At 27.6% G+C, this 17,561-nt stretch overlaps 1 protein-coding gene across 6 annotated transcripts in view; it reads left to right on the top strand.

Annotated features, from left to right (window-relative positions):
• The window catches only part of LOC109600730 (triple functional domain protein), a 242,410-nt gene that overhangs the window by 469 nt on the left and 224,380 nt on the right, over window positions 1-17,561 (top strand). The window lies entirely within an intron of this gene.

The following is a 17,561-nucleotide window of genomic DNA, read 5'->3' on the forward strand; positions in this document are numbered from 1 at the left end:
GTGACTCTGTAGACGGCCGAAAGAACAAATTCCCCCTCGGCTGCATCGCAACATTGAAACAATAACAAATTAGATTAAATTGGGCGTACCATTGACATTTATCACGGTTTTAAAATAAACGCGGTGTGGGCACATGTGTTTATTGCGCTCGGAACATTTTTTTTTTATATAAACGAGTTGTAAATGGTGTAAATGTTTGTGGAGAACAAGTGGCACTCAATTTGTGCGAAAAACGTGTTACTGGATATGCGGTTTATCATCGTTATAAATAGAGAATTCGACGTTTTTGTTGTGTCCATTCGTTTGTTGCGTTTGACAAAGATCTGCAAGTGTTTGCGGTCGATGTCAAACAACTGTTTTGGTTTAATAATGTGCCCATTATTAATTTTTCAATCCGAATGTTTGTTTAATTGAAAACGTAACAAAGGAACGGAGAAATTAGAACAGATTTAATGACCTTAAAATCAATAATATTGAATAAAAAGTTTTTGAAAAAAAGAAAAAAAGTGACGTACTATTATAACTAATTAGAATCTCTTTTCTTTTTATCTATACATATTTTGTTTTGTTTGCCTAATAATACGCCCGTTAATAAATACATATTTTGCATCACTATTTTATACTATATCTGTTTTAAATTCACGTACTTATTGCATTTATTCTCTAATGTATTGTCAAATTTATTATCCAATTTATTAGTGTCAATTTGTGTATTATACAAGAAAATTTCTGAAACAATTAATTTAATTTTTAAAATGTTTAAAAAATATGTATTAGTCTTACCAATTAAAACTTTTATATCTTTTTGCATATTTTATTTTGTTTGCCTAATAATACGCCCGCTAATAAAATCTATACTTGAAATTTTGCGTCACAATAAAATTCGTTTATAATGTAAACTTTTATTATATATTTATATTTGTTTTATACATATTAATTTATTGTACGTTTAATTGACCAATTCATTGTCCAACTTATTGATATCAATATTGTACGTACCAATTTTTCCCCAGTTCTGGAAATATTTTTATTTTTATAAACTTTTGTTTATAAATTGGTATTATTGGATAATACTAAACGTTATTAAAAAGTTACTAGGAAAGAACTTTAAAGAAACCTTTACCTAATTATTTATCTTGTAAATTTGAATTAAAAACTTAATTATTAACACAATATTTTACAGAAGATTTTTTAAAATACTTATTTTTATCTAACACAATTGATTTAAATTAAAAAGCTTTTCTAAAATAAAAGCGAAGTAAAATTTTTTATTGGATAGTCAAAAATTACTAAATAGTAAAATTGGCATAAAATAAAACTCGTTGTCTTCCAGCAATTTATTCACCAATTAAGAATTGTAAACAAATAATAAACCATATAAAGCTATTTAAAGGGACCATAAAAAACATTATTTTGATTTAAAGTTCTAATTATTAGTCCAAAGAAAAAATTTTAGAGGATATTATTATTTATATTCAGCATAATTGATTTAAATTGAAAACAGAAATTTAACAGAAGCAATGTAAAATTTATTGTAACTGTTTTACATATATATAGTTCACCTCATTGGATAATGTGAAAAATTACTAAAAGGATACTAGAAAAATGGTGAAAAATAAAACTTGTCGCATTCCAGGAATTTACTGTGAAATTAAGAATTATACGTACTAAAACTTAAAAAGCTCTTTAAAGAAACCTTAAAAAGCACTTTTCTAATTATATATGATGTTATTTTGATTTATAGTATCAATTATTATTCGTAAGAGAAAATTGTGGATTTACTACCTATTTATATTCATCATAATTGATTTAAATTAAAAAGCTCTTTAAAAATAGAAGCAAAGCAATATTTGTTGTAGCTGTTCAATTTATTGAATAATATTAAAAACTATTATAATGTTACTGGAAAATTGGTGAAAAATAAAACTTGTAATCCTACAATTTATTACGAAATTTAAAATTCTACATAGATACTAAAACTTAAAAGCTCTTTAAAGAAATCTTAAAAACACTTTCCTGATTATTTTTGATGTTATTATGATTTACAGTACCAGTTATTAATCCGAAGAGAAAATTTTATAGCACATTTTATTACTTATTTACATTCAACAAAATTCATTTAAATTAAAAAGTTTTTTTAAAAATAGAAGCAAAACAAACAGAGCTGCTTTACACACACTTATATTATATATTTGGAAAAAAGTTCACATTATTGGATGTCAAATATTCCTAAAAGGTTACTAGAAAATTGGCAAAAAATAAAACTCGTTGTCCTCCAGCAGTTTATTGGACAATTATGAAATGTATACAAATATTAAAACGTAGAAAGCTTTTTAATTATACTATCTGTTTATTTAAATATCAATTATTAATTCCTAAATCTTAATTGAAAATGAAAAGATAGATAGAATGGAAGAGTCAACAATTCAACATAAAAGAATAAGAAATATTAAATAAAATATCCAAGTATGATTATTTGGCAAAATATATAGAGAAAATTCTTTGAAAGATTTTAGTTTAATTTAGTTTTTTTTGTTTGCACTCGCAACATTACAGAATTTGTACAGAAAAAATGTAGAAGTAATGGACCTTTTTATGGAATTTTTTTATTTCTTTTATTTTATTTTTTTTTATATAAGAGAATTATAAAAATTATACACACTATATTTTTTAACAAACTTCCAATGTAATGTACCAATCCCTGGGAAGCTTTACTGTAATTGCTTTAGAAAAGTTTCGAAATGTATTACAATACCTTTCCTCCATAAATGCATAACTTTTTCGTTTTTGTATGATTTGAAATTCTTTTACGTTATAATTTTGATAAAGCTTTGTCACTCTTTAAATTCTTTACAATCTTTTATTTGTTATTTAATACCAAAGAATTCTGATATCACGGACTGTTTTGATGTCGCAAAAACATCCAACACAAACAAACAACAATCAAAGATGCACAAATACTAAAACGCAGAAAGAAAGCGCCTCAAAGAAACCATAAACAAAGCGAACATTTCAAAAACACTTTCCTAATTATCTTTGACGAATTACTTCAGTTTCTAAATGCAAAACCGCAATTGAAAGTGAACGACCATCGAAATTTTAATAAAACATGATACAATTTGATTGTGATTAACAAGATCTGCTTTCATCCCACAACAATGAGCATCTTTTCCATTTCATATTTCATGCCATTTTAACAGCAGTGCTACATTGAACAACGCATCCTATATACTTAAAAAAAAAATAATTGCAAAAAGTGTTTATAACATAAATTTTATGGATGCTGAACCCGTCATGATAATTAGGATTAGTTAGTGGTAGAGAACTGTTAAGTTTTCTGGACACGGTCAGCAGCCCCCCAGTAATGAGACGTGTTGTTCTTAGACGTGTACTTGACATAGTTCGGTTTCCTGATAATTGAATAATGTTATGATTACCACTCGGGTTTACAATCAATGCATTAAATTGTTTTGGATTGCTGTTTTTGCCTGGAACTGGAACGCGCGACACAGAAATGCTGTCAAGGCACAATCGTCGTCTTGTTTTGGAATATTTTATTTCTTTGTTAATTAATCTGAGCTGTAATTTATGAAATGCATCCACATTCCGTGCATATTAACTGCTGTGCGAACGACACTATTAGATGTAATTATTCATAACTAGAACCTGCTAGAATTGTTATTAGGTGTTATTAGGTGATCAATAAAAAAGTCTACAGCGTAAGAAATAAAATCTTTACTAGGTTATTGAATAATGAATAACATTATTGTACTGTTAACAAATTCCAGTTACACACTCAGTATCAAAAGCAATGATATAATTTTAATTAAAATTAACAAAAATTTCTTGTCATTATACATTACGTTTTATTAGAATGATTCTGTAATATGTAAAGAAACCCTAAATAGATTAAAAAGAAATAAATCATCGAATTTTAATATCAAAAAACTATAACAATTTAATTAACTGCTTAGTAATAAAGTATTTATACACAATTCTTGAGGAATATTATTTTATTCTTCAGCTGCAATCTGGACTACTCATGGAAGGATTTAAACTTCTGATTTGATCTGGAAAAATAATCATATACATTAGGCTGTTTCAAAAAAATCGACAATTTTTTTTTCTTATTTATATCGAAAATCTTGTTGGAAATGGTAAAAAAAAATATTTTGAAAGTTACAGCTCTTAATATTAATACTATATTATATATTATTCATCGTAAATTTTAATTCCCCGTTTAAATAACACGGGAACGGTGTTCTTTTGGATTTTGAAATTTTTTAACTCTTGTTAGAAATAATATTTCAAAATGATCAAAACAGATTTTTATAGAAAATTTAACGCTCTACAAAAAATGTCTCTTACAGTTTTTTGATATATTCATTTTTTCAAAAGTTATTTAACATTAAAGTTGGATTGATTTAAAATTTTGACATTTTTCTCATTTTCTGACGCAACCAACAACTTTATGGGAAAATTTTATGACATTTTTTGTAGAGAATTCAATTTCCTATAATTTATCTCCGAAAAAGTTTTTGATATTTTTTACAGATTAAAGTTACTTGCTGAAAACTAAAAATTGTATTAAATAAATGTTATTTTACTGCTTAAAATTAAGTATTTTATTTAAATAAATAGATTTTTACTAATGTTTATTATAATCAAAGTAGTATATATCGTTACACTAACAGACTACAATTTGACAATTTTTTCTGTATTCACTTATAACTAGCAATAAGTATTGTAATTGCTCTTCATTTTTCGTGAAACACTTATTGCTAGTTATCGAGTATTGTAATTGCTCCTCATTTTTCGTGGAATACTTATTGCTAGTTATAAGTGAATACAGAAAAAAATTGCCAAATTGTAGTAAAAGTCTGTTAGTGTAACGATATATACTACTTTGATTATAATAAATAATCAATATTTTTAATAAAAATATATTTATTAAAATAAAATGCTTAATTTTAAACAGTAAAATAACATTTATTTAATAAAATTTTTAGCTTTCTGCAGATAACTTATGATCTGTAAATATCAAAAACTTATAGAAGATAAATTATAGGAAATTGAATTCTCTACAAAAAATGTCATATAAAATTTTCCCATAAAGTTAATGGTTGCGTCAGAAAATGAGGAAAATGTTAAAATTTTAAATCAATCCAACTTTAAGTTAAATAACTTTTGAAAAAATGAATATATCAAAAAACTGTAAGAGACATTTTTGTAGAGCGTTAAATTTTCTATAAAAATCTGTTTTGATCATTTTGAAATATTATCTCTAACGAGAGTTAAAAAAATTCAAAATCCAAGAGAATACCGTTCCCGTGTTATTTAAACGGGAAATTAAAATTTACGATGCGGCACCTCTTAATATTAATATTAAGAGTTGTAACTTTCACAATATTTTTTTTTACCATTTCCAACAAGATTTTCGGTATAAATAAAAAAAAAAATTGTCGATTTTTTTGAAACAGTCTAATATTCATGCTCAATTGAGTTCATACCTGTGGAATGTGGTGGCTACTCCATTCTCTCAAGTTTACCTCATCAAAAAATGTCCCGCACCGCTTCAATATGAAATTTGGACCCACCTCCACTCAATACACATCAAAACGAATTTGTGTAAGGGGAAGAGCTGCCCAAATCACTGATAAAAGCTGTGTCCCTCTCCAAACTAGAATTTGATCAATGCAGTCAATTTTAATAAACATAGACTCATCCACCCCCGATGTTGTGAGTCTAAGTAATAATCTAGGTATTCTCAAAGGCATTAATTGAGTATCAACAATCCGTCTTCTGAAAGTTGCATTCGAAATGAGTTGGTGGTATGAAGCCTGATAATGTCTCTTAAGATTGCTAACATTTATTCATCTATTTCTCAACCATTTGGAATATGTACCTGTCTTATCTGGAGTTTCTAATAAATGCTTTTCAATATACATGTCACATGAATGTTTTACCTGCATAATACTGAAATTTCAGCGGGTGTAGAGATGAATTCGAAACGTTTTGTAAGACACGAAATTGTATCTATTATCTGTACGACCACTGTTCAAACATCATAGCCCGTTGTTTCAAACACACGGTGCATTCGCCCGTCTTGAATATTCCAGAGAAGATTATGCCAGGCGTGGGACAAACATGACATCATTGATTTGAGAAATTTGACTGGCGAATTCACAATTGGTCAAGGAACTGAGAGAATACTCAACTAAATGGTCGTTGAATTAACATCGAGTTGCAAGGTTTTATTACCGAATAATTTTGAAAAATTACCATGCAGCAGTGGGTTAAAAGTGACATCATCGATTTGCAGAATTTGAAGTGTAAATTGGCACTTGACTGTCGACGACTAAATTGAACCATTACAAATTGATGTCAGTTTATTTAATAAACAAACTATTATTGGACAGTTGGCGCAATCGACGACGGAATCACAGAAGTTGTGAGAAGTTTTAGAAACGGCACAGCTTGGTGGACATAATCCGTGGCATTTGACTCCAGTAATTTGTGCTCGCATCTAAGTTTGAAATTTATGGATGAACATGTCCGGACACTCTCCATATTGTGGATTAGGTCCAGCTGTGCGTCCGAATTTCTAAACAAAGTGTTCGTTATGCGGTCTCGAAAATTCCCGAGTGGAACAAACATGACTTCATTTATTTGCACAATTTCATGTGTAAATTGGCTTTGGATGGTTCGTCGAACGAATCGTAGAAAATGAAAACATTACGGAGCGACGGCCGGTTTATTTTTAGTGGGAGTAACATGATTAATTTCCCATTAATAAGCTGCGAGATATTTTTAAAAGTCGGCTACACTTCGATCTGCTCCTTGAATTAATTTGAATTAAATTTCAATTAACAACGATCGCACTGTCGTGAAACTGCTCAGGTGGATTAAATAACCGAGTTTAATATTACCAGTAGTGTAATTTATTAAGTCACGACACAAAATTTAAATTAAATTAAACGTTGTATAAATTATTGTATAGAAAGTAACGTTTACATGGACTCATCAATAACACCTATTCTTTTGTACCATAATACACAACAGACAATTACCGTATCAATCTTCAGGATTACAGTTCGGACACAATCCACTGTTGGTAAAGATACAAAGCCTCATCTTCCTGCAGTACCGAAGCCGGTAATTATGCTATCACAAAAATATTTCAACGTACGTTAAAACGCTTTCTAAACTATTTCGGTTCGACAAAATAAAAATTCGATGGGCCGTTAACTATCGAAATTATCCGGCGATTGTTTACGATTGGCGTTTGTAAAAATGCAACGGGAGAATGTGAAATCTTTCAGCAATACCTTTAAGCAACGATTATGATGCGTGTAAAGGTTGTTATGTAATTTAGTTACGTAAGTGCCGGTTATTACACGTGAACTTGTACTTGTAAACTAGGAAGATTGTTCGATGGGAATGGAAACTGCTAATTTTGAAGAACAATGCGAAATTAAACTGGCGATTGTACAAGACAACAGTTCTTTATTATGTCAAATTGGATTCGTGTTATGATTATTATTTTTTCCAGTTGGGAAACATGGTTGGCGAGGGAAAAGACGTTCTAAAATTAACGTCGACTTCTCACAGGGGCTTTGTCTGAGGATTTTTAATTAAATAAAACGATAATTGAAGATTTTAGTTTCATATCTTTTAACTTGTGTTACTTCAATTTAAATGAAAAAGTAATGTAGTTTTATTGAACTGGAAAAGTACAGACAAGAAAAATTCGTTTTTAAATTAGAAATACTTTTTCACGGAAGTTTTAACTTTACTTTTAATGTCCGGTAGTTTAAATATGATAAATGAGGATTGTGATTTAAATCGTTATGATCATTAAAATATCGTCATGAGAGAGTCTTTTTAATTATTTTTTCTTATTTATTGGAGATTTCATAAATAGTTTTGTCCTTTAAAGCTCTTTATAATGGGATTTTTTATTTGTTGGATATAATGGCTATTATTAACATTATTAAATATATTGATGGGATAAAACTCAATAATTTGTCAATAATATGGTTACTATATTGTTACAACAATTGAAATACCAGTTTATTGTACTGGAAATATACAGAGTGATTCAAATTGGTGATTTATTTCAAATGCCATCAATAATTTTATTATTTATATATTTCTGTACTTGGATTCTATGTATTCATTGGAAATTAAAGCTTACCACTCTTAAAGATTTTAATTAATTAAAGCTCAAGAATTTGTCAATAATATTGCTCCTAAATTTTTACAACAATTGAAATACCAGTTTATTGTATTGAAAATTATCAGAGTGTCCCAAATTGGTTATTTATTTCAAACGCCATCAATAAATTTGTTATGTACAGAGTTTTATAATTGGATTTTGTACTCACTAAAAATAAAAGCCTTTATGAACACTATTAAATATTTTAATTTAACAAAACGCAACAATTTGTTAATAACATTGCTGCTAAATTGATACATCAATTGAAACACCAGTTTATTTTATTCGAAATTTACAGGGTAACTTAAATTGGTTATTTATTTCAGATGTCATCAGTAATTTTGTTATTTACAGAGTATTTGTATTTTGTATCCATTAGAAATAAAAGTTAATATTAACAGTATTAAATATTTTAATTTAATAAATCTCATCAATTTGTCAATAATATTGCCACTAAATTGTTATAACAATTGAAATATCAGTTTACTGTATTGTAAATATACAGGGTCATACAAATTAGTTATTAATTTCAGATGTCATTAATAATTTTGTTATTTACAGAGTTTTGTATTTGGATTTTGTATCCATTGGAAATAAAAGCTATTATTAACACTATTAAATGTTTTAATTTAATAAATCTCATCAATTTGTCAATAATATTACGGCTAAATTGTTATAACAATTGAAATATCAGTTTATTACATTATTATACAAATTAGTTATTAATTTCAGATGTCATTAATAATTTTGTTATTTAGAGAGTTTTGTATTTGAATTTTTTATCTATTGGAAAGCAAAAGCTGTTATTAATATTATTAAATGTTTTAATTTAATAAATCTCATCAATATGTCAATAATATTGCCGCTAAATTGTTATAACATTTGAAATATCAGTTTATTTTATTGGAAATATACAGGGTCATACAAATTAGTTATTAATTTCAGATGTCATTAATAATTTTGTTATTTACAGAGTTTTGTATTTGGATTTTGAATCTATTGGAAAGCAAAAGCTATTAAATATTTTAATTTAATAAATCTCATCAATTTATTAATAATATTGTTGTAATAATTGAAATATCAGTTTATTGTATTCGAAATATTCAAATTAGTTATTAATTTATATGTCATTAATAATTTTCTTATTTACACAGTTTTTTATTTGGATTTTTTATCCGTTGAAAATAAAAGCTATTATTAACACTATTAAATATTTTAATTTAATTTTCTCATGAATTTGTCAATAATTTGCTGCTAAATTGTTATAACAATTGAAATATCAGTTTATTATAATTTCAGATACAACAATTGAACTACAAGTTTATTGTATTGAAAATATACAGGGTGACAAATTGATTATTTATTTCAGATTATATATATATATATATATATATATATATATATATATATATATATATATATATATATATATATATAATTTTGTTATTTACAGAGTTTTGCTATTAACATTATTGAAAGTTTTATTTTAACGTTTTTTAAAATCAACCTGCCAACAAAATTATATATTTACTGAACTTCTGACATAATTACTAATTTTATAATAAATTTTTAGATATAATTGTTCAAATCCAATAACACTTGAGTCAGCCGCATTTTTACGGTTATTGCAGTTATCAAAATAAATTTACAATTATTTGTAAACAGGAAAGATTCCCGTTAGAATTCCTTGGCAGGGCAAATGGATCGATGTTGAATTAATTTTAATTTAGACCGTGCGCCAGATTGCACTGTAACAAAACACATCTCCAATTTGCTCCCGACGTTGATTACGAGCAGAACACAACAAAAATAGCCGAAGGAGGCTTAGTGTATCGAAAAATGTGATTCAGACGACAAATTCAAGCTGGCACTGGAAACACAATCTTCGTCATTTCCGTTGTCTAATTCGAGTGCATTTTTTTTTTCTAATTACAGAACCTTTCCGTTTACACTTTCCGTCGATCCGCAAACAATGAGACGCGGTCGAGATGAAACGTTAATCCGGCGTGCTTATCGACTTTTTCGCTGAATCTCGTACAGGAAACGGTACCAAGAGAAAAAGCCGAACGTAATCGCGTACGTCCGCAGACCTCGCAAAAAACAACACACGACGATCGGCAATGAGTAACAGGTTATCCCCAGGAAAAGTCGACGTTTTCCTCGGGCCGGCCGACGTCGCAGTTAATTGCCTCTTGAACCCCAACAGTTTATATTTATAAAGTTCCTGAAATACGTCGTGCGCGTATCTTGTGTGCACTTGCACACTGCAAGTGGAACCGTTCCATAAACTCGTGCACAATGGAATGTTAACAATATTAAATGTGCACGGTTTGGCGGGTTTCAACCGTTGAATCGGAGGGATCACGAACGGACAATGCGTTTTCTCAGAAGTTAACATAACTGTAATTTACCCTCTTTGTTTCCCGAAACTATTTATAATAATTTATATGAACGGTTTAGCATCACTGGGCACCAAAAAGTGAACGAGTGGGCGATTGGGTGGGTGATTTCCTTGTTTTTAGTGTATTTTTTATGTAATTATTAATTAATTAATTGTCTTAATTTTTTTGTGTTGATTAATTTGATTTTTGATTTCCAAATATATCTTAATTTATTTTTTTATAATTGTTCTATGATCTTCTGATTCTGATTCTCTTAAATTTCTTGTAAGATTTGAAATAATCCTTTGTTTTTTTACAGAATTTATTTGTAATAATTCTTTGTTTTGTTTATATTTGTAAATTTATTAATATTAGGTTGTCAAGAATCTTATTGCGTTTTTCAACATCAAAAAGCCAACGAGAAACAAGCTTATTTATATCGGTGGAATAGAACTCTAGAAAGCGTTTCGTGCATCACTTTAATTTTAAGGTATTTCTCGTGTAGGAAGTTGTCGAAATGTTTTAAAAGGTGATAATCAGTTGGCGAAAGGTTTGGTGAGTGTGGCGAATGAGGCAGACCTTCGTAGTCCAGTTCGTTCAACTTCTGCTGTGTCAGTTGTGCGACGTCTAGGAGAGCATTGTCATGACGAAGAAATTGTCACTTTCTGTTGACCAATGCCGGACACGTATACTGTAATTTGTGGTGGTCTCCACCACGAAATTTTTGGAACCATTGAGCTGTACGTTTGCTAATGGTTCCAGGACCAGACCCATCTAAACTTAAACTAACTGTAATTTACCCTCTTTGTTTCTTGAAACTACTTTATAATAAATAATTTATATGGATGGTTTAACGTTGGCAGGCACCAAAAGTTTAACGAGTGGGTGACCCACCACAACAATTTAGGAGATCACAGGAAACCGTCCGCAATTTTTAAACTGTGGGAACAAATCTCTGATGAGATCATCTAACGAGACAAAAGAGGTACATGGAGAAACACATCTTTCATAACTTTTTGAATCAAACCCACTTATAACGACACAAAATGAGGTAGTACTCATAGTACAGTTAGCAAATCATAAAGCTGAGCATGAGAAGGTAAACCATCAAAACAAATTAAGATCTAAACAGTGGAAAATTGTTTCCCGGTATCAACGGATAATTAATAACACATGTTATTAATGTTGCTTGTTTATGGTTGTGGTTACTCGTTTTTTGTTAGTATTCAGGCCTTCTAAAGTAGTAATAAAACGTTAAGTATACCGATAGTTTTACAAGATACGTGTGACTGACACGTTTGTTTTGTTTCCATCGTCACTTATTAAAAAACAATGTCTTGTTGTTGGCCGATAACAAATTTATTTATTAAAGACTTCGTTCTAATTTCTCCATTTAAAACATTTAAACGAGTCATTTTATTTTTACCTTGTCCAGTTTTATTGTAGCGACGTCCGGTTTTTTACTGTTTCCTCCGCCGACACAATTTATTCTCGTTACATGAAATTTCGAAATTATGATGCGCTCGAAATACAGTTACCTGAACCGAGGCGACTGTAACTGCGGTGCCGGGGTATTTTTGCACGGCGGGGAATCTACCAATTTCCGTCTTTCATTGTGGCCGTAATGGGATCGGAAAAATCGATCGTTTGATTGTAATCGGCTAATATTTTTATCGTCTAGTTATTTATGACGCATCTGCTAGTGTAACTGATATTGTTAATAATTTTATTTGGAATTGTTATGGCGGTATGCCATTTATATCTATCTGTTTAGCGGAATTATTTATTTATGGCTTTAATGGTAATTGATAATTAAATTACAATTATTTCCGAGGTATTTAGTCGTTTATCGTTCGCAAAATTAGTTAGTTAGTTAGTTAGTTAGGCCATTAAACATTCTATTATTGGCGTTATTCTTCGGACTGGTAAACTGTTATTCTCACTTGTATTTCAAACGTTACAATAACAATTAATTATATCTCACTTACATTTATTTAAAAAAATTAATTCTTACCTAAAATTTCTAAAAACGAAATATTTTTTATATTATAATTTCTTAATTCCAAATAAGTTCTGGTTTATTCTTATTATTATGTAATATTTTTTGTTTTTAACAGTATTTTTTAATTGATTATTAATTAGTTTGTTTTGTAATTGGATTAATACGAAACATAATTGTATTGTATTAATGAATTTGATTTTTTATTTTCAAATGTAGTCTTGTGTATTTTTTATAATAGTCCCTTGATCCAGTCATTTTCTTAATTTTTGTAACATTAGAATTTTTTTTCACTATATTTTTTATGTGTTTATTAATTCTTTGTTTATTTTTGTGAATTTTCAAATAAATTCTAATTCATTTTTTAATTTTTTTGTAAAATTTGATATTTTCTTTATTTTTTACTATATTATTTAATTGTTTATTAATTCTTCGTTTATTTTTGTGAATTTATTATACGATACATAATTGTATTGTACTGATGAATTTGATTTCTTATTTTCAGATATATTGTGTATTTTTTTTTTTATAATTATCTCATGATTCACTTATTTTTTTCATTTTCACATCTTGAAAATTTTCTTGTTTTTCACTACATTTTTTATGTTTTTAAAAATTCTTTGTTTATTTTGGTGAATTTTCAAATAAATTCTAATTTACTTTTTCTTACATATTTTCTTTGTTTTCTTATAACATTTGAAATGTTCCCTATTTTTTACTATATTTTTTATGTGTATTAGTTGTATTAATATGATTATTATTAATAATAATAATTGTATTGTATTGATAATTTTGATTTTTTATTTTCAGATATATTCTTGAGTATTTTTTTATAATTGTCCCTACGCATTTTCTTCATTTTATAATATTTGAAATTTTCCTTATTTTTTATTATATTTTTTGTGTTTATTAATTCTGTTTATTTTTATGAATTTATTAAGACAATACATAATTGCATTGTATTGATGAATTTGACATTTGATTTTTTATTTCTAAATAAATTCAATTTTTTGCAATTGTTCTCTGATCCACTTATTTTCTTAATTTTCTTGTAGCATTAGAAAATTTACTGTAAGTAATGAAGTATATTTTATATTTTATACATTAATAAGAATATTTATTTATTTCTTTTGATCTTTGTAATACCTATTGTTTATATATATATATTTTTTTCTTCCAAACAAGTGTTAGTTTTGTCACTTTTAATTAATTCATTATTCGTTTGTTTTCTCTAGTGTCTTTGACACTTGAAACTATGTTGTTTCTTTAATGTAATAATAACTTTCTATGATTTCTATAAATTCTTTATATATCGAAATGTATTTATGTGATTTTTAATATTCGATTGTTCCATTTCCTAAATAATTTAACTCCTATTTTTTATATATTTTGTTACACCAATTCATTTATATTAAAATTGGGTTTTTAATTAAGTAAATATTTATTTTCAAACTTCAGTTTTTTTATCTACACTACGATTATTTCTAAAACACGTGAAGCTTCGTCTTTGGCGTCAAACTGTTAAATTATTTCTACTCAATTATTCATATATCAGTCTAGATTTATTACAATAATCAGGCCACTTAAAAATTAATATCTATCAACGGTTGATCGGATTCTTTAATGCATTAATTGCGTGATTAAAATATTCATTACTTACTACCGTTAGTGGTATTTGTATTAGTTCCATTTATTAACATTTTTTAATTCCAGTTCATTTATTTCATACAAATCAAATCATCCATTATTGCATAATTTATCTGTCCAGTTCTTCACGGAGGTCCATTAAAAATTCAAATGTTGCCAACGATAATTGCCCGGCTATGTTACTTTGTATCGACGGAACTCTGTAATTAATACATCGATTATACCAAACCGAATTCTTTATTGTTACAATGTAAGTAATAAAAAATGGAAAGCACTACACACGAGGAATTTGATAATGCGATTTATTGTTGCATAAGCTTGCCGTTGCCATTGTTGGGAAAGTGAATTTTCCATAAAAAAAAATTTAAATTACAAACTCGCGTTTCGGATCGAGATTAACTCTCGGACGGGCGAAATATCACAATGGAAATCGAGTTCTGACTGTGAAACGCGGTTTTCCGGCGACTTGGATATGCACATTCGTAAACGTGCACTTGTTTCCCGTGCATGAGGAATGTTTAATCGAAAAAGATGTGGAAAAAACGACCGTAATACGCAGAGGTATGCGAACAAGTGGGCAAGAACGCCCATTTCCCAACCGGTGCAACGGTTGTGTAGGAAATGGTTCTGCCGCATTAAGTACACGAGAGGAAAGAACGTTTAATTGAGTATTTGTAAATTAAAAATTATACTCGAAACAATCGTAAATTACGTTAGGTTGTGGGACGGTTTTTGAATTGTAAATCGTTTTGTTCTTTGACACATTCATTGCAGGTGTTTCTGTTGTTACTCACGTTTAAATTATTGGTGCGTACCTAAAATAAATAATGTATGAAAATTGTTATATTTATATCAAAATTCATGGTACATCTCGAGTTTCTAACAAATATTCTTATATTTATATCAAAGTAGTGTTCAAAATTTATCATATGTATGTATATAGTATATATAGTTACGAACAGAGATTTTAATAGTTATTTTAAATGAAACATATATCGTGATATTTATATCAAATATTTCTCATAATTCGTGATATGTATATATAAAATAGTTGTTATATTAAATGAATAGCAAAAGAATATGTCGTGATATTTGAATCAAATATTCATAAAATATCGTGATGTATATGTGTATATAAAGTTGCTAACTTTAAAATGGTTTACAGAAATTTTAATACTCGTTATGGTAAATGAATTACAGAAACATATGTCATGATATTTAAATCAAAATAATGATAAAATTTGTGATTTATGTATGACAAGTTTTTGATTTTAAAGTGATTTACAGATTGACATATTTTAATAGTTATGATAAATGAACATCAGAAATATATATCGTGATAATTATACCAAAATAATAATCAAAATTTGTGATATGTGTATTACATGTTTTTAATTTTAAAGAAATTACAAAGATTTTAATAGTTGTTATGAAAATTATTAAGAGAAATATTATATGTATCGTGATATTTATCAAAATAATGATAAAAATTGGTGATATATGTATGACAAGTTTTTAATTTTGAAGAGATTTACAGTGATTTTAATAGTTGTTATGATAAATGAATAACAGAAATATATATCGGGATATTTAATTAAAATAATGATCAATTTTCAAGATTTTAATAGTTGTTATGACAAATGAATAAAAGAAATATTATATATATCGTGATATTTATTAAAATAATGATCAAAATTTGAGATATATGTATGACAAATTTTGAGCTTAACAGAGATTTAAATAGATGTTATGAAAAACAGAAATATATATCGTGATATTTAGATAAAAATAATGATCAAAATTCGTGATGTAAGTATGACTAGTTTTTAACTTTGAAGAGATTTACAGTGATTCTAATAGTTATTGATAAATGAATAACATAAATATTTACCGGGATATTTATATATGATCAAAATTAGTGATATGTGTAAGACAAGTTTTTAACATTAAAGAGATTTACAGATATTAACATTAAAGAGATTTACAGATATTAAGATTACAGATTAAATTGTTGTTATGATAAATGAATGATATGATGAATGAATATATCGGCATATTTATATCAAAATAAAAGTAATGATCAAAATATATATATAATAAAAATAATAATAATAATTAATAATAATTAATAAAATAATAATAATAAAAATAATAATAAAATATATAAATAAATATATTATATATCGTGATATATAAGTATGACAAGTTTTTAACTCTGAACAGATTTACAGTGATTTTATTAGTTGTTATGATAAATGAATAACATAAATATATACCGGGTATTTATACATGATCAAAATTCGTGATATATGTAATACAAGTTTTTAATTTTAAAGAGATTTACAGATATTCTAATTGTTGTTATGATAAATGAATAATAGAAATATATATCGGGATATTTATATCAAAATAATTATCAAATTTCGTGATATGTGTAGAAATTACAAAGATTTTAATAGTTGTTTTGATAAATGAATAAAAGAAATATTATATGTATCGTGATATTTAACAAAATAATGATCAAAATTCGTGAGAAAGTATGACAAGTTTTGAACTTTGAAGAGATTTATAGTGATTTTAATAGTTGTTATGATAAATGAATAATAGAAATATATATCGGGATATTTATATCAAAATAATGTTCAAATTTCGTAAAATGTGTATGACAAGTTTTTAAATTTAAAGATATTTACTGAGATTTTAATAGTTGTTATGATAAATGAATAACAGAAAGTACTATGATATTTAGGTATATTCCTTTTTTAAACGTCTCTATTAAAAATAAACTCGTGTCTAAATCAAATGGAATGAAACTGATTTAAAGTCTATTATTGAGTTGAATTTTTGTGTCCTGACTAACCAATTCCAAATATGTAACACAATCATTTCGTGTGCCCAATAACAATAAATCCCTGATTAAAAATCCCTATTAACAACCGCCACTTAAGCCGAAAGCCATTACAATCTATCCCAAGATTTAACCTCGCGTCTCCGGGATATTAACCCCATAAACCAACGTCCAAAACACGCTCGCAATTACCCCATTAATCCGCCAAATGAATAATTAAGCAGTTTTTTTATGATTTGTTTTCTTGGTGCATTGTTAACGAGTCCCGATCAGATGCGTGTGCCCAATTTATGTGTGCTCGCCTCCGAGAGCCGTTGCGTTGTTCGCTCTCTCGAAAGGCCATCGACCCAATACAGTTGCTCCGTGTGCGTTGCCACCCCCGAAAGATTTCGTTGCTCCCTTCTACCCGTTCTACGGGCTCACATATTAAGACTGTTGCCGGCCGCTGATCTTTGTGCGATCAATCAA

This window comes from Aethina tumida, chromosome 2 (assembly GCF_024364675.1).
Source record: "Aethina tumida isolate Nest 87 chromosome 2, icAetTumi1.1, whole genome shotgun sequence".
Taxonomy (NCBI): Eukaryota; Metazoa; Arthropoda; class Insecta; order Coleoptera; family Nitidulidae; genus Aethina; species Aethina tumida.